General features: G+C 40.0%; 1 protein-coding gene across 4 annotated transcripts in view; it reads right to left on the bottom strand.

Moving 5' to 3' along the window:
* dlgap1b (discs, large (Drosophila) homolog-associated protein 1b) overlaps window positions 1-24,920 on the bottom strand; it is a 76,086-nt gene extending 51,166 nt beyond the window's left edge. For all 4 annotated transcript variants that reach the window (XM_069703475.1, XM_069703478.1, XM_069703477.1 and 1 more), the window contains exons 1-2: window positions 24,848-24,920; window positions 8,414-8,499 (exon numbers count right to left, since the gene is read on the bottom strand). The gene's annotated coding sequence lies outside the window, so the exon portion shown is untranslated. The remainder of the gene's footprint in view (window positions 1-8,413; window positions 8,500-24,847) is intronic.
* Between the last annotated feature and the right edge of the window lie 2,129 nt (window positions 24,921-27,049).

The raw sequence follows: 27,049 nt of genomic DNA, 5'->3' as shown, positions 1-27,049 counted from the left end.
TTTGGTTTATGTCTACAAAAGCAATATCAGATATGATGAAAGTCGTATAGAAATGGGAAACTGATAGAAAAAAATGCTTTTAGCATGCCGTCTTATATAATGGGGGAGGTTGTATTTCTTTTCCATCACAGACAGGTTTGTATGTACATGTTTCAGAATTTACTCCAAGGAAGATAAGAGGGCCGTATATCTTTACAGTATCAATAAATAACAGTTTACGTAGCAGCTTTGAAGCATTTAAAAAAAAAAAAAAAAAAAAAGAACATTTACTGGATGGATCGTTATACCATGTCAATGTTTCTGCTCACTGTATTGGCTACATCATGAAACTATGTGCCTTCATGGATGGATTGATGATCCTGGTTTCTGCAAAACAGCTCCTTTGTCTTAACCAAACTAATTAGGCCGACTGTCAGGTCTCTGTCTAACAAATGGAGTGACTGTGGGTGAGTTATAGCTCAGGACCCGCCAAACATATTCCAGAGACAAATTCCTCAAGTGATGAGGACTATTCGATCAAGGTAAACAAATTAACAGAGGCATTAAGTCTAGCGAAAGCCTGGTGTTGTTCGTCTCAGGCAGAACTGTCACTGGGGCTCTTGTTCAAAGAACTTCAACAACACAGACTGGTGTGCAATAAAAAAATAAATAAAAAATGCAGTAATGGAGGGTACCAAGCATGGGATTCAAAGGTCATTTTAATTTTACGTCAGTGACTGTGGCTTGTGAGAGTGCATTTCTGTGTAATTCTTTTACACGTCATTTCTGATATGCTTATTTCCACCTTTCTGAATTTCTTTTTCCATGAAAGACCATGGACGAAAATATTCAACTGGAGTTTTACATAAGTTTGTTTACAAAAAAAAAAAAAAAAAAAAAATCACTCAATTCTATTGTGACATGTTGGATGAATGTAGATATTTCATATATAAAACAATTGTAGAGGAATATATAAAATATAAAAACCAAAAAGTTTTCTCAGATTGCTGTGCAGAAAAGCATTCTTTGCCTTTTGTCATCAAAATCAAAGTCCTCTTTCAGGAATCCCTTGATCTTTAAAGGAAAAAGATTGAACTGAGTGGCTCTGACACTTGGCTTTGACTCCATAACAAAAGGACATGACCCCAATAAGATTGCTATTGTATGGCTTAAGTTTGAATCCATCATGGGTGTACTGTGGGAATATAGGACAAAGATAGCAGCTGCTATCAGTTCTTTTCATTTTAAAGGCTATATTTATAGTTGGATGTAAAAAAAAAAAAAGAAATGTATAAGGCAGTCGTGTGATCTCAGAACAGTTAGCTCAATCCACAGTGTAATCTTACCAAAACCCCATAAAACAAAATGAATATTTCACTTTAGATAGATTTTTTTGTAACTTTAACAATCTGATTTTCATACTTTATGGTAACCTGTCCTACATGCCTTCTTCAGGTGCCATGTTTTCTCAAAAAATTAGCCAACGCCTAATCTCGAAAACTGGCATGCTGTGCTCAACATGACACACAACCATCTGCAAATATGGAAACATCCCACATACATTTTCCACAACATAACGAAGTTGTATTTTTAAACTGGTTTACTTCAACATTAAAACTAGTGGATAAGGATTTTCTTTTTCTGAGTTTAAGGCAACATTTTTCAATAAATAAATTTTACTGTTTTCAATTATAGGTGAAAGAAAACAGGATAAAAAGAACCAAGAGAGAAACACACACAAGGGATGACTAATCATGGATGTTAGTTTGTCATCAAAAAACCCTTTAAGGGGCTGCTATATGAATAAAAGGTCACTAAGCCTTTTCAAATAATCTACTTCCACAAACTGTGATATTACAGGGTGTGATAAAGTATTATTTTCTTTTTCCCCTCTCTCTCTTTCTTTCTTTTTTTTTTTAATAAAGTTCAATAAAGCTATCCATAAAAAGCAGCCAAGGAAATTGGACAAGGGAGGACAGCATCACCATGGAAACAAATGGATTTTCTTGTGGAAAACAATGTGTTTTCACCCCAGCTAATGAGAACTCATATGTACCAACCGCTTTGGGATCATATGTGTAGACAGCAACAGAAGTCGCCATTTGTTACGCTTTATATCTTCATGTACCCATAGGGCATGAAAATTGTGAAAAATGGTCAAACTCCAGTTTTATCATCTGTTTTTTAGAGCACAGAGATTTTGATTGGTGACCAAGACATTTATAATTTGTGATAAATGTAACGTAAAAGATACAGAGAAATACTATGGAATTTGTGAAGTTATTTCATTTAGCCTGCACTTTCCACCAACATCATCAAAACACCGTGAGGGAATCATTTTGGAAAATTGGTGTTCTTCCAATTGAGTCCCAGAGACGGAAGCTGTTTTGATCACTACTTGTGGCCCATTAGTTTACTAACACACTTTGTGTTTCTATTTTTAATATGCTATGCATGTACTGTATAAAAGAGTGCTTAGTATAAAACAGGGGATAGACTTCAAAATCCCCAAATCCTCCCTTTATTCTTTGAGTAGTAGTAGCTTTCATTGGCAAAAATATATTTCAATTATGTATCTATAAATGGCAAGAAAATAAAGTGCTCCAATCCTTTTTCTTTTTTTTTTTTTTTTATCACATCTCCTCTCAAAGTGGGACACTGTAACATTAAAAAGCTATCCTGAGCCTGCCAGCACACAGACGTATAAAGCATCAGGTAAAAAGCATCTGCCTATGTTTGGATACGCACATTTTGTGCTCGCACAGAATAATAACGTTTGTGTTTATTTTCTCTCTTAAGAGCTATAAAATCTGGGACACCTAATTCTGGACCATGTGGAAGCGGAGTAGTGTTGTGACGGTGATAACTAAATCGGACCCTGGAGATTCAGGGCTTTTGTTCCGCGTGTGCGTCTTTTTGCATGGGCTACATAACACAGTGCACCTTCATCCATCAACCACAGCCATGACCCACATGTGAAAAAACAAATGCTAATGCTGCTAATGTCAGTGTTAAGCTCGCAACTATTTCCTCCTCGTGGCATTTCTGCATTGTTCACACACTTGTAGCAGATGATAAGTCTGCTGCTTTATTATAACATCTATTTCCAGCAATACAGATGCTTGTGAGCAGCACATATAAAACTGAACATGGACAATTCAACTTTACAAAACTAGCTGTGTATATATTCAGCTACCTCACTCTTTGTCCCACATTGTGTTTTTTTTTTTTTTTTTTTTTTAATTATACTTCTACGAGCTTAAAATGTGACTCATGGTGGGACGTGACTTGCAGAGCATTCATATATGAAAAAACACAGACCCACATTCGCTGCAGTAAGAATCAGGTTGTGCACATGCACTTTGATTGTACAGTATGCATAGTATAGTCACTTGCAACTGTCAGGCAACACTAGCATCAAGCTACTGCCAGAGGCGTTCACAGTGTCAGGTGATTTTAAGCAACTGACTCTACAGTTAATTACATGTCAGGAAACAAGCTGACCTTAAGTTCACACAGCTAATGTGTTAATATTCTTTTAGCGAACAAAGTCCAAATACCTGCTAAATGTATTTCGCTATACAATTTATGAAACTTTTATTGGACAATATGTGCTGAATAAAGATGAAATATTGTATTAACTAAGATTGGCATATGATTCTGTAATAAATCATCTTTAACGGTCGGTTTCTTTTGGGGAAACATCCAACTGAAGCTTTTTGATGAGATTACCTTGACTCCGCCTCTAAGACTCGTGCAAGTTCATCTGCTCAATTTATGAAGGGCAAAGGTCACAGTCTGGTTACAGGAGCAACTTGGGTAAAAAAAAAAAAAAAACAGCAAGAAAAAAGCTTGATGATGTGTGCCGCTCCTTTGCTGTGGGTGGTGTGTCACATCGAAGACACATCAACAGATGCTTGACAGATCTGGGAGTGAGATCCAACTGAGCAAGAGGGAAGAATGGGGTGTGTGTGTGTGTGTGTGTGTGTGTGCGCGCGTGTGTGTGTGTGTGTGTGTGCGTGTCTAACGCGCTGTCCTCTCGCATGAGCGCCCGTGGACGCATATGAAATGCGACACACATGTAGCACGAAGCAAGCAATCACAAATACAGATACCACCCCATGGATACACATGCTGGTCGGTCACACACACACACACACACACACACACACACACACACACACACACACACACACACACACACACACACACACACACACACACACACACACACGGTCACACACGGTCACACGGAGGCTAGGAGGCATCATTCCAGCTCTCCCTGCACACCGTGGAGATCCGAACCTCAACCAAACATGCTGCCTGCACAGAGAGCAGGTGTCAGACCAGGTGCGATGCTGTGCGCTGACAGTTAGCAGCTAGCTCCCAGCTGACCCCGCATCAAAAACCTGGCGACACAGAGTCGACACATTCCCCGACTAAATTGAATCTAAGAAGCTTATGTCATCAAAATGGACTCGGTAGTGTCTCCTGTTAACCCGAGCTAAGCCAGAGTCTATCAAAGCCTCAAGAACTGAGGTGCTGTTAGTTTCCCTCAGCAGAATTCAGCGGCTGGCTGCTCCGTGAGCTGGTAGCTGTGGTCAGCACGTTATGTCACTCAGGGCGGAGGTTCAGCAACATCTATAATAAATGACAACGCATTAAAATAGACGAGGAGAAAAAAAAAGAGAGAAAGACATCAATAAATGGAGAGACATAACAAGAGAAATTGAGTAATGCACCGCAAACAATACTGCAGCACAGTTAATGTTCATCTCTGCCCCCAATTAATTCTCCTTTGTTTATGATTCAGTCTAGCTGGCTGGACAGAATTATAATATCCTAAAAGCAAAATGTCTCCCCCAGTTTAACACTTTACATGTTACTTCTGCATCCAAGGCCACTTAAATCAATACTTTTGTGTATAAAAACCTCGCTCCTCGAGCTGGAAGCAAGTAAATCAGTACATTTTCAGGGTCATTCCTCGACAAGATTCGTCCAGCAGCATTCAGGATGTTCTGTTCCTTTCTCTTACAGTCAAACAGTGTGAGAGGGGTCACACTTTACAGCCTATTAGAGACAAGTATATATATATTTTTTAGAGTAGATTAAATAGTACGTGGGTCAAATAAAAAGCCAATGTCATACTTTCAAAATGTTTCAAATACTTACTATTAAGTGACCTGCAAATTTAGAAAGATACTTAAACTGTAGTATTGTTTCATATCTTTTAACTTATTATACTTGATATGATGAAGTCACTGTGTTTTTTTTTTTTACTATGTGCTAAAAAGCACATTATATTAATGTATTTCTTGAGTTGTCCTTGTGCAGTTAGGTGTTTAAATTAGAAACAAAGCACTAAGAGTGTTAAAGATGAATTTCTGTTGAGTGTTTTATGAGCAGCCAAATGAACTGTGAAATGTGCCGCTCATCGAGCGAGTTAAATTAGCTTCCCATTTCATAATTTGCTTAGGTACACACTGATAACAGCCTCCAACTTAGTGGTACAATGAGGTGATAGACATTACATTAAATAACATTTACTCTTTGCATATGAGATGCTATCGTGGGCAGCGCTCGAGATGTGAACCTCCGTCATGGAGTCTCATTTCTGGAGAAAAAGAGATAGAATCTTAAAATAGTCTTTGAAAGATAGAAAAAAAAAAAAAGATTTAATCAAAGTTTGGAAACGTGTTATTATGAATTAATGAAGTGGAAGATAAGCCAGTCGTAGCTGAGTGTTTCCTAGCACTCTGAAAATATATTAAGGCCTCATTAATACCTTAATCATAAAACCCATCAAACAAAGAGCTGCTAAAAGCTTAACAAATGTTTGCAATACAAAATAAATGTATTCATTATGCTAACAATTAGTCCCCTAAACTTGTGTATTAAACTAATATTGATCCATTCAAAAATGTGTTTTGTATCACCAACAATTGACATCAAACAGCTCCACAACACTGTCAGTCTGAGAACTAGTATCATCTACTGCAACCTACTTATGCCAGTATGTATTCTCAACAACCTCCTCTTCGCCCGCAGTGTAAGAAATGAATCACAACACCTTCGCGTCGCAGCTCCCTAGCTGAACAAATTTGTTCCTCGCAAGGTGACTTGAGTAGATAATCTCAGTCCAGGCTGTTTATTGTTAATCTGTGTGTATCTGTGACAAGCACCTTTGAGTGTATGCGGCACGGGGAGAAGATCTCACATGTTTCCCTCACTCTCAGCAGCGAATGTAATATCCACCTGGACGTCCAGATACTTACCCCCACGACACTCTCCCTGCCTTCTCCTCACTTCCCTCTCTACTTTACCGACAACCCTCCGCCATTATGTGATCTTTCGTCTTCTATCTTTTCCCTTTTCCCAACCTCGCATGACCGCTCTGTTCTGCTGTGATTGCTAGTGTCCATGGCTCGCCTCCCACTGGCCAAGATTTACCTCATCTGATAGTACCTAATTACATACGACCTAATCTCCATAAACACACTCTATAAAAAGCCGCTTGATGTTGGAAACCAAAAATGTGCTTTTCACAGGGTAACATTGAGATTTTAGTGTCCGAATATATTTTTTTTCTGTGTGTTTGCACAGCGGGAAGTCTGTGACACATCCTCAGTTATGATCCCACTGGCTGCTGACTTTTTCCTTCCCTCCCTCCCTCTCCGAGCTTCCTGGGATACACAACACACTGACTTGGAATCTGCTGGTGAAGAACATTACTTGTTTTCAAATAGCCTTCGATGATGTCCCAAGCCAATGCAATGATATGTTTTCAAATGGTAAGCTGTGCTTGCTATAAATCCAGCATTTTGGCAGAGGCCCCAGGCCTCAGGGTTCAGGATTGGCTCGTGTACAAGAGCTGAGCTCGAGATGGGATCCCATGCGTGATTATATATTAACCGCTCAATGACGATGCATTATTTCCTGTTTAATTCAGCTGCAGCGATATTTTAAACACAGTTTTATTCTGGAAAAATGATTAACTTCTAAAAATAAACCCAGGTTGTTTTTTGTTTTTTTTTTCATTTCCTGTCAGTGTATACTTCAAATATTCAGACCGCTTCACTTTTGCAGACTTCAGAGTTGTTGTAAATGTAATCGAATTATTAAATTTATCATTCCCCCCCAACAATCTACACTCAATAAACCATGATAGCGTAGAGTTCAAATTAAATTTACAACATTATAAAATGTGCAAAATGTGAAGGGGTCTGATTGGTTGTGACTGTAAACTCTGTTGCTTTACAGTCAATGATAAATTAGTCCACAAAAAAAAAATCCATTGATGAATTAAGCTAAAATTTAAAAAATGTAAACCTCGTAAGAGACCATAGACTTAGACCTTCAGCATACTATGTTTCAGCCATGGGTTTACATTGAACGTTGTGAGACGTCTCAATTTCAATTTCTGTCTTCCACACAAAGGTCAACATGTTTTTGCCACAGCTTTGCCAGATCGTCCAGTATATATATTTTTCGGAAAATAAGATCCATGGCACTGTGACTAGGATAAAATGGGAAAACAGTAAGACACACCAGCTGGGGCGTTCTTCAGCCCCTTCACGTTCCTTATGTCATCACCCTGGCTGTATTTCACTCAATAGATTTGTGTGGCTTTAGACACCAAAATGTAACATTCATAAACAGGATGGATCTCGAGTGTATTACAGAGCATCCATTAGCGAGTAAAAGAGGTGATGTCAGGTTATGAGGTCAGAATTCATGTTTTTTTATTTTTTATTTTTGTCTATCGAAATCCTTTGCCCTCCCCTCAGTTTGCCATCTGAACAACATTGCTAGAGTGCTAAGGCTTATTTATGCCTGGCAGAGTAAAGATGTTCAGCACTTTTACTCGCTATTAAACGTTTTTACTGACTTAAAAAAAAAAAACTGTTTATCTCACCACCGCCATCTGTTTTGTCGCCAGTTATTATAATTATACAAACAAGTAAAAACACTTTCACCCAAACAGCCTCAGTGAAACATTTTCTCTTCTTATCTTTAGTTCGCTCATCTCATCTCTGCATCTTTCCATCATCCCCCGTTTACCTGCCATTCGCCGCGCTGTCACTTTCTCTGTCGCGTTTGGGTCTCCTTCTGTCTCATTTACGCTGCCACTGATGGAGGGCTGTCAACCCTGACAGATGTACTTCCACTGAGGGTGCACTAAAAGGCTATATCTGGTGCAGAGGAGGCTGCAGTCAAAAGGTCAAAGGTGAATTATGGGCAGCAGTCAAAGGCAGCTTTAACGAAGTTGACAACGTAGGTCAAGGTTTATCGTTACTGCTTTATCTCTACGCAACCCATTTTGTGAATGGTCGCTGACCTGGGCATCAATAAAGATGCATCCAAGGCTGCTTATAGCAGCACTGTAGGCAATATATTGAGCCAGTGGAGAACAAGCATGCAGCGTGTAACTCACCTCCTTTATTGTTTCATCTTCGGCATCTTTTCTCTCCTGTGCTTAATTCCACGCTCCTTGTCGTCTGCGTGTGCACATTTCTCCACCTTGAATTGAATAAAGAGGAGAATCAGTGGTGGGGAGTTCAACACAACATATCAAAACACTCCTATGGTGCCCTGGTGGCTAATGTGCTGGTCCGTGTGCCATGTGCTCCCGCTGTGCTGTTGCTCCCTGCTCTTTTTTGAGACACTCACCAGACTGCACTGTATTTCATTACTGCTGAAATGCTGGGGGATGGTACAGAGCACACACACCAAAAATAAATGTGCAAGCCCTTCCTGCTTTTAAGTAGATCGAAGAAGAAAACTTTGGTTTTCATTGACCAGAGTGGTTGGATTAAAATACATTAAAATGCCTGTGTATAATCAGCTAAACCCCATTTTGTTAGGCTGTTAAATCACTGCACCAACATGCTGGTTTTGATCCTAAACCCTGTCTTTTGGGAAGCCGCGTTTCAGGGAAACAGCACAGAATGAGGAAGGGGATGTGCAAGATCCACTTTAAGCCTATTTGTGCTTATTCAAATCTAGCATGTTTAGTCCTTCAGGTGTTTTGAGAAAGGATGAAACCAGGCTTTGTCTCAGGGCAATGACTTTACTGTTGAAAGGCAGTGTGAGCAGATAACCTTCTTCACTTCTCTCATTTCTTAAAGCACATTAGAGTGGCCCGCAGAATTTTTTTAGACGGAAAAGATATAAGATGCGAAGATGCATCTTGTATATTTATTCCTTGTAATAACCAAACCAGATTCATTACTATGCTTTTGAGAATAAAATCCTTGCAAATTAGGTTTCTAGAAAGCATCTATTTCCTGACGCCCCACAAAGGTGATGAAGAGGAGGTGGCAGGTAGTTCACTGTGGGGGCACCGAACAGATGGTGGTCTGTCCGACTCTCGCCAGGTGGGATTTGGTTGGGACAGGTTGCCCACACACAGGTCAGAGGGAAGGCACTAATACTCCAGGGGGTCCTCTTTGTGTGACAACGATGCAGGGATGCCAAAAAACAAAAAGTGTGGCCATGTGAATGGCACGCAAAGTTAGTGCCGAATCATAATAAATCACAAAACTAACCTCATCACGGAAACTTTACGTCATGGTCTTGGAAATAGAAGATTTGATCTATCTTGTGCCATTTGACGTCTGGTGTTAAGGTGTATTTTTAGTTTTATGCACTGGTAACTCTATGATATAAATACAAAAAAAAAACTAGTTTCATGAGGTTCATGCCAAGTGTAAAAAATATTTGTGTTTGGAATATAAAAAGAGGACCAATCAGGTCTTGCCTCTTTATCGTGATGCCTCACTAGGTGTTAAAGGAGCTGATGACCAAATGGGGCACAAGATGAAGTTTCTTAGGGAGAACTGCAAACTGTTACAAATGCCAAGTAAATTGATTATTAAGGAAGATTATTAGTAGATTATTAAGGATTTTTACCATTAAGTGTCATTCTAGACAGTTTGGGCTAAAAATGTAAATTGATCGGCTCATGCTTTGTGATGCTCCTGTTTCTAGCTGCTATACTTGTTGAACATTTTAGCGCTGATCTTATGCTGATTGTTAGCGGCGATGCTAAATGTGTTCCCATCATTAGAGGGTTCTATGCACATCTGTTCAATCAAATTTGTTTTGATATTTTAACAAAATCCATCTAAGGAGCTCAATATGTTGAAGAACAATATAAAACTTCTCAGCATGTCAGATTTTCTATCGGACATGATTTTGTCAAACCGCTCGGCTTGCAGATGGAAAGTCACGCATCGTCTTGGGTGAGTATTTAAGAAGGAAATCATCATTTTATCCCACACAGTAGCTTCTGTGTAAATATCATGACGGCATCAACATAATCAATCGTGATAAAAACCATATCCAAATGAATCCCTTTTGAGTTGAAAATGAAATATGACAACAACTTAAGTAAAAAGATGCAATTTCACATCTCCCGCGTCCTCTCTTTTTGTCAACCAAGTCACCTCTTCAGGGGAGAATTTCAATTTCACACTCTGCTGGGGTGCATAACACACACATCACTTAAACACAGGTAGAGACAAAGTTAGATGAGGGGATGGGGTTGGGGGGGGGGGGTGGTGTTTGTTAAAAATGGATCAGCATATGTATTCATGAATGAGTAAACAACCAAGTAATAAACACAATTAAATACATGTGACACACTGTTGGCAGGCTAACGCAGCTTTTAGAGCAACATTGTCACTGATCTCAGTTAAAGAAAGCAGTAAAGGAAAAGCAGACCCAACAACCATTTCCAAACTTACATCGACACAAAACTTATGATGTCGATAATCATTATTATTTCCTTAATTTAAATGATTTTAGATTAAATATTTGGCTTCTGTAAACTGCAGCTCTCATTCATTTCATTTTATTTGCTATCTGCAATCTGAATAATTCATCCGTGCACAATAAAAAGCAAAAGAGGGGAAAACGGGTCTGTTAAAAACTGGAAACCACTGTGACCTTCTGCGTGAAATAAGTGGAAGTCGGAAAAGCGATGCATACAAAGAGATGCAAGGTATAAGGCAGGAAAGAGAAACGACAAGGGAGCAGAAACAGAAACCGGGAAAAAAAAATGAGAGGAAGTAAAATGAGAACTGTACAAATGAGGAAAAAAAGTTCCTCTCTTGCAAGAAGAAAAAAAAAAAAAAGTTCGTATGCCGGAGTGTGATACGGAAATAGGCCCCTCTGTATTCATGAATCTCTTAGAGCACAATCAATGGGGTAAGAGATACATAAAAGATGAGACTGAGTTTGACCTGTGCACCGAGGGGGGAAAGGAAGGGGGTGGTGCTCAGCAGAGTCTGGGCCGGAGGAGACGGCGATTTAGACTCTGCCGGGGCATCCTTTGAAGTTTTGGCAGATGAGGAAGGACCGTGGATCAGCCTGTGGCCCTGCTGCATTAACCCCCCAAGCCCCAGCTATGGTTGCACTGAGTCAGCAGCAGTACCAGCGGGCTGCCTGCCCGGCCAGCGTGATACATAATCTCTACGCTGGTGTAGCACAGATCCATTATACGCAGCCATTATTCAAACTTCAGCAGTGATTATCTCTGTGCTTTATTGCATTTTCACAGCAGCATGACTTCACACCAGTCGGCAGCAGATCTGATGTTGATGCTTGTTTTGGATGGATTTTGTGGAGCTCATAACATCAACTCAGAAGTTATTGTATGACTCCTTATCTGCCAGCAGAGAGCATAAAGACACAGACAAGAATCTTTATCTAGTTGAAGATCAAGATCAGAAAGGTCACTCTCACACATGCATGCACACGCACACGCACACGCACACACACACACACACACACACACACACACACACACACACACACACACACACACACACAAGCTGGTTGTTAGTGCACTTTTGCCCAATTGTTTGAGGCACGCAGGCACTGTGGTGATAAATAGAAGTGAGTCACGTCAGAAAGAGGATTAGAGGTGCTGTGAAAAGGCTGTGAATTATTGACAGAAGAGGAGGATTTGGATTTAGCTTTGCCACAGCCTCTAGCCCCTCCCCCCTACCTACGTACACATACGTACACGTAAACTAGTGATGACTTAGTAATACCGTCTCAGGTCACTTTGAACTGACATTGCTCAGGAAAACTATAAGTCCAAGCCGCGGTCCGCTTTGACCCAACCTTTTTTTTCTATTAGGGTTTATCCCATCACTGCCAACCCAGTCAGCTGTATGCATGCAGCGGTGTCCCTCAAAATCCTCCAGGGCCATGCTGGCACATAATGGAAGAAAGAATGCATGGATATCAAGTCAGATGTGAACTCGTAGAATCTCATCTATCAGCAGAAAAACATACACTAATCCGATTCAAAACGCACCCAAATCTCTGTGTGATTAAAATAATTCCAGATTTTGAATAAATCACGGGTGATTAAACTAACCACGATACCCATGTGAGGCCACCGTCTCCGTCTTATGTTTTTTTTTTCCTGCTCCTCAGAAAACATTGGAAATGTTTTAAGACCTGTGGGTCAGACAGAAATGTGTGTTTTAACACTGTAATCCAGTGAGACATATGTAGGTTAAACCTTCTGCACCGCTAAAGAAAAGTAAAATGAGAATCGTGGCTGTGTTTGCAGACGCGTTTGTTTGTCTGTGAGTGTGCGGTGATATGGGTTTTCTGCGGGATTTTAAAAGGGCACTGAGGCTGTGTACAGTATTTGCAATTGAAATGCTGGGCGAGATTCAGAAGCAAAGGAGGGGGTTGACGGCACCCCACCTGGCTGGTTAGACTTCCAAAGGGCACACTTAATGAATTCACAGCGCTTTAATGCGAGAACCACACACTGATGACAGGTACTCATTTATTAAGACGCAGGTGTTTGTGTGTCTGGATGTGTGTTTCGACGTAGACGCGCGGTATGAGTACAAGTAGTCTTACGATGGAGAAACACAATAAGAAGTTTTCAATGATTCCTGACTATTAAATCAAGCTAAACACAACTGATGCTTTAGTTGTGTGCCTCCTGAGATACAAGCTTATTAATTATGAAAGTATTATTTCTGACAATCTCTCCTCACAGGAAAAAGGGAGGTGACATTAATTTCATGATGCAACTGAAGGCTATTTATTGTCACACTGTATGTGACATAGTACATCTCTTTTTTTTCTCTAATGAATAAACAGCAGAAAATGGCCTTAAATCATCAGATGTTTTACATTCACATCGAAACACACCAATATTTTACCAAACTTCGATGCAGTACAGTATTTATACAAGAGCTTTTGGATTTGGTATTTTTCACTTTGAAGACTCCCCATTAAAATAAGCACATTTGAAAAAGTAGGTTTGCAGAACTCTTCCCTTTCCAGTTTTTTATTCTAAAGAGAGATCATGTTGAATGTGTGACTGTAAAACCCTCTGAGACAAACTTAGAAAGACAGCGAGAGATAGAGAGAGAGAAAGAGAGAGAAAGAAAAAAGACAAAGAAACAAAGAAAGGTTACTTGACTTAAAAATATAGGAATATGAATATATTGTAAAGACTACTAGATTTAAGAGGATCTCAAGAAGCAAATGTCTGAAATTTCCACCGACACATTAAAACCTTTCCCATCCCTCTCACCTTTCAATTGATCACCAATAATTTCTCATCCCGAGAGAAACACAGGTCGCAAGACTTAAAAGTAAGCGAAACAGCTTTCAGGAGTTTTGCTGATATTGATAGAACTAAGCCTCATAATCGAGTCCCTTCAGTGTTTGCATGATATAGCTAACCTTTGCAGAGAGCAGAAGAAGCACACTGAAGGTACAGGATGAGATGTGATACCTTCTGTCATGGTCCTTCTACGCACATGCGTCTTCCTGTCTTCATTGTCACTTTACATTAGAGCAGAATATGTGTTATCCTAAAATACATATGAACCGCAGCCAAAGTAATCAGATGTGAGCAGCAAACTTGGCACCGAGAGTAAGAGCCTGTAGTGTGAATGTAGTGGAAGAATAAAGGAGACATATGGTGCATTAGGTCTTGACTGTGAACGTTACGCAGCCTGAAAGTGAAATGAATACCAATGTGCTATCTACAGAATCATATTAAGAATCACAAGAATGTATAGTCCTCCACCATACAGTCGGACTCAGGGGATGCTGATGGATGAGATAAGACCTTCTTTTGCTTTCTGTGTGCTGTCACTCTCCCTTCACATGTGTGTTGGCATTTTCACTCTTAACCAAAAATGCCACGCAGAAAGGCCAATGGGAGGCGAGCACTGGTGCGAGTGTGAGTGTGAACGGGTGAAGAAGAGGCAGACATTGTTGCTTTGTAGACCGCTAAGGTAAAAAGGTGTTACATAAGTACAGAGTATTTACCATTTAAACTAGCTCACAGGGTATCAAATATATAAACGATGAATCATATCGTATACCAATTCCCTTCTGTCAGCTTTGTGATCTTTCAGCATTTCCCTTTGTCAGTTTTGATTGAATTAATTTTTTTTTAAACAAGACACTTTTTTTTTTTTTTTTAATCTAACTTGTCAAAAGCTGTGTGTTCAGTTAGGCCTTCCGTCTCTGTGAGACAGGTCTGGCAGTGTGAGATTTCCCACCAAGAAATGCACATCTGTGGCGTATCAGAGACCCCATAATCAAATCCAGTCATGTCCGTGAGTAGATGACACATCCTTGGTTTAATCATATTATGAAAGCTCAACCACACTAACCTGAACATCCTGGCACCAAAATGTTTAATATTCACACATATCAATTCCACAGAAGATAGAATATACTCTAATGAATTTAACTCTATGGGGACGCTCGCCGTCAAGGTCTGAGGTTTGATGGGCAGAAGCAGACAGGCTGTTGTTAAAGAACTCTTGTTGCAGCTGCGGTCCATTTCCACTCCTGTCCGCCTCTCCATTCATAACCGTCTCCCTTATCTTCTCCCCTTCCAACCATATTGTTCCCCCAACCTTATTTGTGATCTTTTTTTTTGTTTTTGTTTCACTCTCTTCCACTCTTTTGTTCTCTCTCATGCATAATCGGTGTTCTTTCCTGTCCTCACTTTATTTCCCCTGGAGACAATCTCTCTCCATTTTTCCCCGGCTCCTTCTCTCACTCCATCGCTCTCCACTGCTCAGTCAGAATAACAGCAGTGATCTATCAGAAAATTTTCTGTAACCAGAGGGCAATTTTCTGGACCTGGCAAGAGATTCAGTCTTTTTTGTGATATTGTAACAAGACACTGGTGTAATAATAACACCAAGAAATCTGATTAACACAGAAGAATGTGTGCACTGCAGCAGCAGAGGCAGCAATAGTAAAGCAGCAAAAGCCTGGGCCAGTGATTTCATGCAAATTCAGAAGGGTTTGCCATGGGCTGTAAATGATTGACATGAGCTGAGGGGAAGGGTGCATGCAAATAGGGGTTCAAGAGAGGGGTGTGCTCAGTGATTAAGTGGAAACACAAGCTTGGGACTCCAATCAGGCCAAATCAATTTGAACTAATCCTGCGCCAATTAAGAAGCTGTGGTTCAACGCTCAGGACCTAATTCAATTTCTTTCTGAGTTCTTGCTGTGAACGAATTGATTGAAAGTCATGGACACAAGTCAGATGAGTGAAATCACACAGTTATGAGGTTTTTTTTCCCGTTGAACACAGCTCTCGGTATTCAGGATTGTGTGTCAGACTTCAAGTGTTATATCTGACCCATAGTTCAATTCTCTACAGGTTTTGAAGAGACGATAAGTGGGATCCAGCGGGGAAATTGGAAGGGTGAAGGGTGAAGGGTGGCAGTGTGATGATACCTCTTCACCCTGATTATGCTCCTATTGTCAATTTTCCTTTCACAGATCTTCCTGTGGTAGCCTCTCCCTTTTCTTAATTTAAGCCTTTAGAAGTGTATATAAATGTGTTTTTCGGCTTTTCTGTCACATGCACACCACTACCAATGAAAAAACTGAAAAAAACACAATATTCGCGATGTGGAGCACGAGCACAAAGCTCAGGGTGGATGTTTTGCTGAGGGCAAGCGACATAGGGGGAGGAGGAGGGGAGACAGAGATGGTGAGTGTGATAGCACAACTTTCCAGAATATTGAGAAAATCTCTAACTATTTGGGGTGGATAAACGTAGCTGCTGGCACTGTTAGATGAGAGGTTGGATATCACAATGTAGGCGTCACAGTGCTGGATCTAGGAGCAACTCCTGAATGTTTAAACAGTTCATTGTAAAAGGAAAATGTCAGTTTACTCTGACAATATTCAAATTGGGGAAGTTTCCCAGTGAGGAAGAGTCGTCAATCAATCGTACAGCCTTTTTGAAACGATCTGTATCTCAAGCTCATGCATTTGCTGGCTTGCCAGACCACGAAGAGCAAAGTGAAAATGAATTCTGGGATGCCTGGAATAACATATCAAACAACAAATGATGCTTCATTGCCAAAAGCTGTTTATTTAATTGTGTCAAAGTGTTCTATGCTGCGCTATGGTTTTTTTTCTTTACCCCCCCCCCCAAACTTAAATTGAGAGAGAGGGGTTATTTGCAAAACACTAAATCCTTTGAATTCACAAAACTGCTTGCATAACCGCAACATCCTCTCGAGAAGCATATTTCACAGCTATTTTCTTGACAAGAAATTTTGAAACTTATGTAACGCAACGTTTTAGCTGTTTTGAATAAATTAACAGGAGATTTGTGGGTATAGGATGAAACCCATGTGGCTGATAGGAGGAGAAACAGAGCGGCAAACAGACATGTTTCACACAAACCTGCAGGAAGCAGATATCCCATTACTGAGCCAGTAAGCGTGCTAAGCTCTATCTACAGTGTAGGGCAGCATAACACACACTGTTAAACCCCCATATGGAGTGGAGAGGGGATGGGGCGGGGGGGGGGGGGGGGTAACCCTCGTGTCATCCCGCGACGCGTAAAGTGGGACTGAATAAGCATCTACACTGTCGCTTGGAGGAGTTACAGCTGAGAGACAGATGCATCGTACAGCTCGGAGAACCAACAAAGGAATAAACAGCTTAGGTAAAACAGACTAAACACAAGGTCTGTGTAGGAATTTAGAGGAGAGATGTAGTCCAGATTCTGAGAAAGCCAGACTTCTGTAATCTTTTACAAAACGGAAAGAAAACATGACAAATGAGAGAGAATAATAATGGGTGATTTTCAAAGCCGGGGGAATACAACATGCAAGCAAGCACTGCATTGTCTAGTCTGTCACAGAAAGAGAGCTACTGAAATTCTTAGAAAATAGCTGCAATTTCTTTGGCTCAAATACTCGGTGGCATGTAATCACATTTCTGAGACAGCTTCCCTGACTGGCTGGCTGAAAACAGTGTAATAATAAAGCAGAACATGCCCTTCTGGTGCACACTCACTGTTTCTCAAGGATCCTTTGGTTTTGAAGTGCGTGTTTCCCTTCAACACACAGAAGTAACCTTTACAAATCAAACATAATCAAATCATCTGCTAAAAGAATAACAGTAGCTATAAAACCGACACAAGCATCTTGTGTTTATGACACTATCATAAATACATAACCACTATAAAACACACAGGCCCAAAAAGATGACTGCAACTAACTTTTTTCTGGCATATATATATATGACAATTCATTCTTTCTTGAACAATACGGTGAGGCAATATTTATGCTATTTATTATTTCAGAGCATTGGTTTTAGTTACTGATGGCCTTCTGCAACAATTGTCTTAATAACTCACTAAAATAACAAACCGACAGGCAATCTATGATTATCAATTTACTATATTAACAACATCAATCTTACAATGACAGACTATAGATAACCTGTCTAACATTTGACCTCAATAACAATTCAACTTAACGTCTGTTGAATACTAGATGTGATGTAATATTTGCAGTACCTCAAGATGTACAAAAACCACATGTTTTTAATGTTTTCAGTTGTACGGTTATGATGGTTAAAACTGGGAATCAATGTATCTGTGTAATTAGATTAAGTTGCATTTGCTCCTTTTCACAGCAGGCGTTGTTGTGGTAGAAAAAAACACAGGTGAAGCAAATTTGGTCAACAACAGCTGATTCAGCGTTCTCCTAAGTGACCAATAATAACAAAGCTTCACACTAAAATGAACAATGATTGAATAATGGGATATCTGAACATAACCAATGATTGTGCCTGACCGAAAAAAAAAAGGTTTCAAAGTGCACAGTGCACCACCGTCAATTAAGCAGATTAATAAAACATTAAGATTTGCTCTCTCACTGCGATAAACTGCCATAGTTACGCAACATTGTTTGCATAATTTTGCACTATTCTGCACACATCCTTGTACAGTAGCTCATTTGGCTTCAGGCACCGTGTTCATGCTCCTGCTCCACATTACTCAGATAACTCTTACATTTCATTCAACTCACTTGAACCTTAATGTTATTCTGCCCCAATGCACCACTGGACTGTCGCCATCCCAGCTGCAGCTGCACTGTCTACTGTGCAGTACTTGCTTGAACACACATACTGAGTCAATATAAACTGGAAAAAACGTTTTCTACTAATCCTTGTACTGGATGATGAATGATGACGACAATCGGTTTAATGTTTAAAAGGAATAATTCCACATTTTGGCAAATACTCTTATTCCCTTAGTGAGTTACTGAGTTTGGTGAGAGCATTAATAACACTCGTGTCTCAGAGTTAATTTATAGAGGTAGGGGGCAGTTAGCTTAGGTTAAAAGACTGGACAAAAAGGAGGTATAGCTCGACTGGTACTGGTTATTAATGATAGTCACAGAATTATATTATATAAGATCATTTTCCCAAAATAAAAATAACTTTCAATGTTTGAAAACAGCTGCTGAAACAGTTGAAGTCCCCACAGCTACTTCAGTTTATACGCCGTATGTATTATTAAAGATTTAAAGAAAAAAAAACAGCCTGTAATGGTTTCTTTGTTGTTTTTCACTTTGGGGGTCAATTTACAGCCCTCAAGGGTTGGTTTTATGTCTCTGTATCAAATCCACCTACTTCTGTATTTAATTCATACAGTCCAGGGTTGTGATAATTCCAACAGACTGAAGAAGACATGGGAAGTACATGTGCAATTCTGTAACTCTCTTTTAGTGATTTATTTTTTCAGTACAACCCCCTGACAAAAAAAATACACAAATGTACTATTATCTATAGTGATGCTATAGACTGACCATGAACAGGACCAAAATATCTGATTCTTGTGTTTCATCATTGCAGACCTTGATAAATAAGACCAACCATTTTTGAAAACTCCTGAATCTTTCTTGCATACAGCAATCAAACCAGATAAATAAAAGTCATCGTTCACACAAACATGAGCCAAGAAAGCACAGAAACAGCCACATTGGTGTGCTCAACATTCATCCATCTATCTCGCAGACACGAGCTAGCTCTCAAAGGCAATCCCATAAGTGTAAACCAGTGTGTACACACTACATGCTATCTCCCGTTCACTTCTTACCTCGTTTCTAATAGTTCACAGCAGTCTGTCAGTTACACAATTAACGCAGGGTGGCATCACACTTGCATAAGAAGAGGGTCTATTGAAAACTCAAGAGCTCATCAGACTTACAAATGCTCGGGATTCCTGTGTATGAGGCCTCTATGACACTCACATATTTATGTGATATGAGAATTATATTTCTATGAGAAAATAAATCACATTATTTTATAAGAATATCACACAGTATGCGAGTGCTTGCATCCATGAATGCAAAACAGATGCCTACACTATGTGTGCGTTGGTGAATACAGATGTGCATAGGATGTGACTGCAAAGAAGGATTATGAACATTACATCACACACACCATACGTATTTTTATTTTTTTGCACAGATTTTGTGCTGATCTGATGAACTATCCAAATCCAGTGCAGCATCCCACATGCAGCGGCTGGTTCTGCTCACGGTAACCGTGTGTCCCCTCTGTGTTGTCCTACATACTGGTGAGAGAAGCGCTCCTTGATCTCTACCTCAGCTAATCTGAAGTGAAGGTAGTCAGGCTATCAGTGGGGAATTTAAAGGGATTACACATGCTGAACAAAATGAGGCTTAGACGGTATACTACACAACCTGGTGCGTGCACGCGTACGGCGAACACACACAAAACCTACATGTAACTGTAATGGTGTCCGTGGAGGGCGAGGTTCGTGTCTCTGTCTCTCTGTCAGGTGCAATACCGAATGTTGACTTTCACTCCTGCTCAAACAAATGTCAAGAATTATTGCTTTTCTTTGTTTTGAAATTTTTGTAAATAAGTCAATAAGGTAATAAGTAAACTGAATGTTTGGGGTTTTGGACTGTTAATTAGACAAAACAAGACATGATGACAGCTAGGCTCTAATTAATCAGTACTGAAAATAATTGTAAATTGGAGCAATAGTAGTATAGACTGTACTATATGGGTGAGTTTTTATATATTGTAAACATGATGTGATTGATTGCAGTTAAATTTGTATGGCTCAATATCCAATTCTTCTATACTATGCTCTTTGCACATGCCCACCTGTGCCAGAGTACCTTGGAGAGTCAAGATGGGTCGAGTGCAGGTTATAGTTGGAAGCAGGTGCAGCAGTTATATCATTGGACATTGGATTGTAACAAAATGACCCACAGTAAGTGTCATCACCCGAGGAGACTCCGGCGCTGTGGGGCACGAGGCCACGAGGACTCGAATGACCTTCTCACAACATCCGAGCCTTGTTGGCATGTTAAGTGGTTGTATATGCCAAATCGCCTGCATCCAGCATCATAAATAAACATGGACATACAGTGACAGGAGCATGTGGACAGGATTACTATAAACACTGGCTCAGTGCACATTCCTGCCAGAACACAGATCCACACAGACACTTACGTAAACAAATTAAACATGCACATGAATGTGAATCAAATTAGGCAAAAATAACAAAATGAAATATACAGACTGTGACTTTCAACAATTCATTCTTTCAAATAGAAACAAGAAAGCAGATGAACATTAAACTGAACTGTTCACTGACTGGCTGTAGCCCACACCAATGCCATTCTGTGAATTAGGGACACACAGAATGAGAAAACTGCTGTGTAAGGCGGAATATAAGATGGAAGATCACCTTTTATCCAGATCAAACACAGACACCGTCAGCTGTAACGTTTGAGATAATCGAGCCATATATTAAGTCCCAAATCCTAAAAGCCTTAGAACTGATCTACCCGTGAGAGAAATGGCTAACACTACATCAAACAGATATAATTCTACTATAATAACAGTGATTTAAGGACGTAAAAGAAGAGTACAAAGAGTAATTGTAAAAAAAAAATAATAATAAATAAAAAAAATTATATAAAGATTTTTTTTGCCTGAAGTGTAAAACGTCTCCCACTCTTTTCTGTACTCACACACAGCAGTCAGTTAATCATTGTTATTGACATTTGCTGTGGGGCAATCAGAGGATGTTGACGCATCGCTACGGTGTGGTCGAGTTTGTTTTGGGCCTGTGTACAAATCAATAGACACACATTGATCCTTAGATATCCTATTACTCTAGCTGTATTGCTGCAGGCAGACTTTTCACAGGTTATTTAAAAAATATTAGATGTGGTAAATTTTTTACATGAGAGTACGGTGACTGTGCATTTTTACTTTTAATCATTTACAGATAGTGTCTTTATTTGGTGGGTAAATATTGGACTACTTTTGCCTATCATGGGTATAAATTGATGAAAATCACAATTCACGTTTGGCAGAGAGCAAAAGCTTAATTAGAGATATAAATGCCTTGTGTGATTTTAACAGGATTTCTTCTAAGAATTTATTGTGTGGCTTGAGACCAAATTCAACGTTTTTTTCATCAGACTGGGAAATGATGATGTCTGAAATTGTCTGGCATTTGGAAACATGGGAGATTCCAAAAGTAGTGCTAACATTTAAAGGGCGGGCACAATCAAAATGTATTGAATGACTAAGTTTCGGCCTGGAGGAAACCCTCCATTTATCACAGTTGAGTGTGAGCGTGATAAGTTAATTGCAGCATTTACCAAACTCAACTGTATGCTAACAGTGCTTCATAAAGTGCTGAAAAATAATCATTTTCCATTTTTATTATCTTTTAATACATACATTTTGCTCAATTTACCTGCTCAACATGAATGACAAATGACTAAATGGTGCACATGGAACACAACCACTTTGTTTTAATTTAGAAGACTGCATAAATTACAAGGACACGAGGAATAAGGACTCGCATGTCAGGACATTTTATTTGTTGCAAACTACATATAAAGACAAAAAACAAATAGCACCTAATGAGCTAGAGAATTGCATCTATTAGGTGACACCCCTTCAATACAACAACGGGGCGCGCGCGCGCGCACACACACACACACACACACACACACACACACACACACACACACACACACACACACACACACACACACACACACACACACACACACACACACACACTGCTCTTTTCCCCATACCTCCCCTCCTACACATCAAATTATTATGACAGTGACTGCTCATCCCTCCGGCTGCCTTCTCGTCAAAGCTGGCCCAGATTCCATCAGATTATACAAATGACATCATCAAGTGTGTTTGTCTGTTTTTGTGCATGCATTGCCGTATTTTGTCAGCACAATATGTATTGCTTTGTGCATGTGTGTGTGTATGTGCATTTTAAAGCTCTCAAAAAGTTATAATATTATAAAAGCAAAATAAAAAGAAAAGAAAAAAAAGTGTTTATGATGGTTCAGCAGGGGTGATTTCCAGAGTTTCATCACACCAAAAAAAAAATGCACAGTGGCTTTAGAGACACGGCTTGCGTGGCAGGAAGAACATCTGTTGTTCTGCAGGCCGCTGAACTTCAACCGCCTTATATTGATCCCCAGTGGAAAGACTGATGCAGAGGGGAGTTGGCACTTTGACACGCAAAGAATAATCCCACTGTGCAGCAGCACAGAGGTATCGTGACTGCGTTTGGCTTCAGCAATACTGTGGTACTCCCCCCCCCCCCCACTGTGGCCATTCACGTATGATGGCAAACAATATTTGATCAGGATTTATGGTCGCAGCCATATACACACAGAAAGCTTGTATAGGATACAGTAGAGTCAGGAAACAGGAAAACAGGAAAAGGAGAAAAGTTCATAAAGTCTATGTGAAATCAGACATATTTGAAGTCCACAACTGTGTCAACATAATTTGATTAATATATTCTTAAAGTCTTTGTATTTTTTTTTTTAAATGAATAAAAAAGGGATTTTGTATCCGAAAAGCTACTTTGTCCCCAGGGCTCTGAGAGAGCAGTTTATATATATATATATATGCGTGTTTGATTGACAGCTCAACTTGGGTTGAGTCTACTATGGAGAATAGAGATCACATCATTTAGCTTCAAAACTAAAAAAAGACGTGAGCACGTGTGCATCAGAACTGGACCAAAGAGAAATGGAAGAAGGTAGCCTGAACTGAGGATTTTCTTTCATGTCATGTGAACGGCCGGGTGTGTGTGCATCATTTCCCCGGGGAAGAGATGGCAGCACGATGCACTATGGAAAGAAGCCAAGCTGGGAAAGGCAGTGTGATGTTCTGGGCAATGTCCTAACGTGACTTGGTGTTACAACCAACTTAAACATTGTTGCAAACGGTATTCCCTGATGGCAGTGGCCCCTTGAAGCACATTGCAAAAACTATTCAGGAATGTTTTGATGATCGTGACAAAGACTTGGCCTCCAGAATCTTAATCCGATCGAGCATCGGTGGGATGTGCTGGAAAAAAATGAGTCTGATCCATATATATTTAAAGGATCTGCTGCTAAAATGATAAAACCCATGCCTCGATAGTTCAGAGCTGTTTTGGCGGCACGAGGGGGACCTACACAAGATGAATTTGATGTTGTGACTGACCTGTGTGAACTGCAGAGACAGGGGGGAGCTGTTTTCAAAACAAAAACTATAAAAACCTTCCATATGGCTTGAAAAATTCTATAGATTGCATTTGTTTTTATTTCAAAACATTTGATCTAATCTGTCATATAAACACGATGATCCACCACTGAAAACACTCCATAAAATGAATGATAATTATGGCCCGTAAAGACCGTGAGAAAAGTGTTTGTTGGCAAAGTGGCGTCGAGAAGATCTTTTCTCCGTTGGTTTATTGGAGCCTGAGAAAATGCCCGAGCTTGTCACAGCTATCCAAAGCTATTGGCTAGTGATGACCCTGACTAAGCCATTTTCTGCTGCCTGTGCACTCGTCTCTCTCCCTCTCTCTCTCTCTCTCTCTCTCTCTCTCTCTCTCTCTCTCTCTCTCTCTCTCTCTCTCTCTCTCTCTCGCTCTGCCAGAACCGCCAAGGAGATTTGGGTGTCTTCACAAATGCCAGTATTTCATGCTTTCGACACGCAGGCTTTCACTGTCTGTCTGCCTGGCAGCAGAGAAAGAATTTAAGGAGGAAAAAAAAAAAAAACAGCATCCTCTTCTCGACAACTTGCTAATTATGGTACAAAGGCTTCCTTGCCGTTCATAATGCATTGGATACATCTCATTCCAAAAAAGTACAATGCCATTAATTGATTTGCTTTCTGATCTCAGATTAGTGAGTAAATAGGTGTCTGTCTGTATTTTCCACCCCTTCTTCTTTTTGATGCGGCAAAGACGAACCCCAAGACAAGAATTTCTGAGAAGGAGACCAGAACTTTTGAAAGTATTATACAAGCCAGAGCCATCTTATCACAACTATAAAGTTCAATGAAATGCCTGTCTGAATGGAGTCAGGGAAGTAAGTGAGATGGAAATGAATATTCAAGTACGGTGGGGATGAAACAACTTGAAGATGTGTTCCCAGATCCTCTCGACACTGTCAGGTGGGTGAACGGTTTGATCTGTCTCTTCTATGCAATATCAGAAGGTACCTACCGTACACAGGAGCTGAACATCACAAAGAACACAACCAGGCAGCCTTACGAGACAAATGTGTTGCGGAAACACTGCCAACAAAGATACACAAGAGGTTTGAATAAGACAAACATCCTTTCATGTTGAGGGTTATGAAACTATAATTGTTGGGGATGAATATTCCAAGCTGATGCTGCAAGCAAAACTACTGAAAACACTGATTTTAGAATGAGAAAATAATCTGTTGTTTTACACAAATAAAGTAAACTACCTCTTCTTTAAATTGTGTAGGGTGTTCAAGTCAGCTATGAAAATAAGCAGATGACAGGTAATGCTAAATTAAGCTTAGTTCCTTTTACAGGCTGTGAACTTGTGTTTGCTGAGCTTGGTCACAGAAACTTGGTCCTTAGATCTTTGCTGCACTCCAAGGTTCATTAATCTGTAAACGCATATTCACTTTTGAATCTTTGCGAAAGTGTGTGTGTGTGTGTGTGGGGGGGGGGGGACGGACAGATGGAGTGTAGCAATAAAGATAAAGGAGCATTGTGATATGCATGAGCATGAGTCGCTGTCCGTGGTGCTGAAGTTGTCCCTTCAAGCTGCACTAGCTTGCTCTCAATCAGGCACATTCATTCATCTCTCTCTTTATCTCTCTGTCACACACGCACGCACGCACACACGCACGCACGCACACACACACACACACACACACACACACACACACACACACACACACACTCACCATCACTTAGTTTTAGCCAAAAAACATATTTTGATCTCCCCTACAAATCTGCTGTCCTGAATTTCATCCAAAACCACTTTTATTATGTATATCTAGATTATCTATACTAAAAATGGCATGTCCCTGAAAAGGCTCAGCGAGAATAGAGGCGTAACTGGTGACCTGAAAAAGTGACAACCAATAACAGGACGAGAAGCCAGCTAATTCCACAGCAGCCCCATCACCCAGCCCACAGGGCCAGACTGATGCCCGACCTCCAGCTGTCTGTCCATTTTGTGCTCAATTAGCAAAGAACCCTCCCTGTCGCAAATGCGCAACGATCTCAGCGCCTGTGACCTTTATCTTCCCCACTAATCAAATTACTAATAAATCTAGACCCTAAATTTCTCTGTCACAACAGAGTGGATGTGGGCATCAAGAGAAGAGACACGCGAGGATCAAGGTGACATCAGTGGAAGGGTCCTCTGTATCTCTCCTGGCCCTTGCAAAATTCATTATCAATCAGTTGCCAGGACAATTTAAGCTTGTAAAGAGTCACATAGGAATTAAAAAAGAAAGATAAAAAAAATAAATAAAAAGCTACAGCAGCAAAAGTGCAGGTTTTACATTTTGAAGTTAGAATTAATACTTAAAGAAAAGTCAACTTTGGAGTAAGAAGACGGTGCCAAAGAAGGTCAGCAAGAACAATGTACAGTATTGACTTACATTTTCCTAATTCATCAAACCGTATTCCATTTTTTCTGTCTGCATTTAGTATATATCTACTTTTCAACATTCACCGATTTGTTGATTTTGACCCGGATGCCCCGGCAAAGAAAACAAAAAACTGGACGTGACCAATTTTGCCTTTCCTTCTGTGGGTGTGAAATGACTAACAGTGAGCAAGTGTGCGTGATGCATCAGCCCCAAAGTTGTTCAGAACTTACTTACTGTGGACTGTTATGTACTTCGAGCCATTTCGAAATGTGTTTCATAAAAATAAATGAAAGGAAAGGGCCTCTTTTGAGTACAGAAAAACAAGTCCTTATACCTCTGACCGTATGAAAAAAAAAAATGTAATCTGGGAGCAATCTAGATGATTGGCCATAAACGGTGTTCTGTCCTTCAGCGTCCATCTCTGCTGCTTATTAGATTGAATTTAGAAGGTCTTTCCCTCTCATCTTCTATCCATCTCACACCTCCTTCCATGCCTACCACTTTGGCATTGGTCGTGTTTTGGCATGGTACCACCATTTCAGCCCCTCCTCCTCCTTCTCCGCCACCACTCTCCCCCTTTTTTCTCCCTTACAGCCAACACGCAACATGACGATTTATGGCTGAACTTAAAAACACCACACAAAGAGTTATGTTTATTCCATACCTCTTCTGTGACATGTTTTACACACTTTGGGTCTCGTGTGAAATCCTGAAAACAAATGTTGGTAACAGTCAATTTTTGTTGGCTTCTATAATGGATTTAATTTGACAAATGATTGTCTGTA

The sequence above is a fragment of the Brachyistius frenatus genome, unplaced genomic scaffold, assembly GCF_029030835.1.
Source record: "Brachyistius frenatus isolate BFR_SWC_R1_liver_20210118 unplaced genomic scaffold, ASM2903083v1 Contig_47, whole genome shotgun sequence".
Taxonomy (NCBI): domain Eukaryota; kingdom Metazoa; phylum Chordata; class Actinopteri; family Embiotocidae; genus Brachyistius; species Brachyistius frenatus.
Note: the sequence above shows the minus strand (reverse complement) of the source record. Positions and strands in the feature narration are given on the sequence as shown.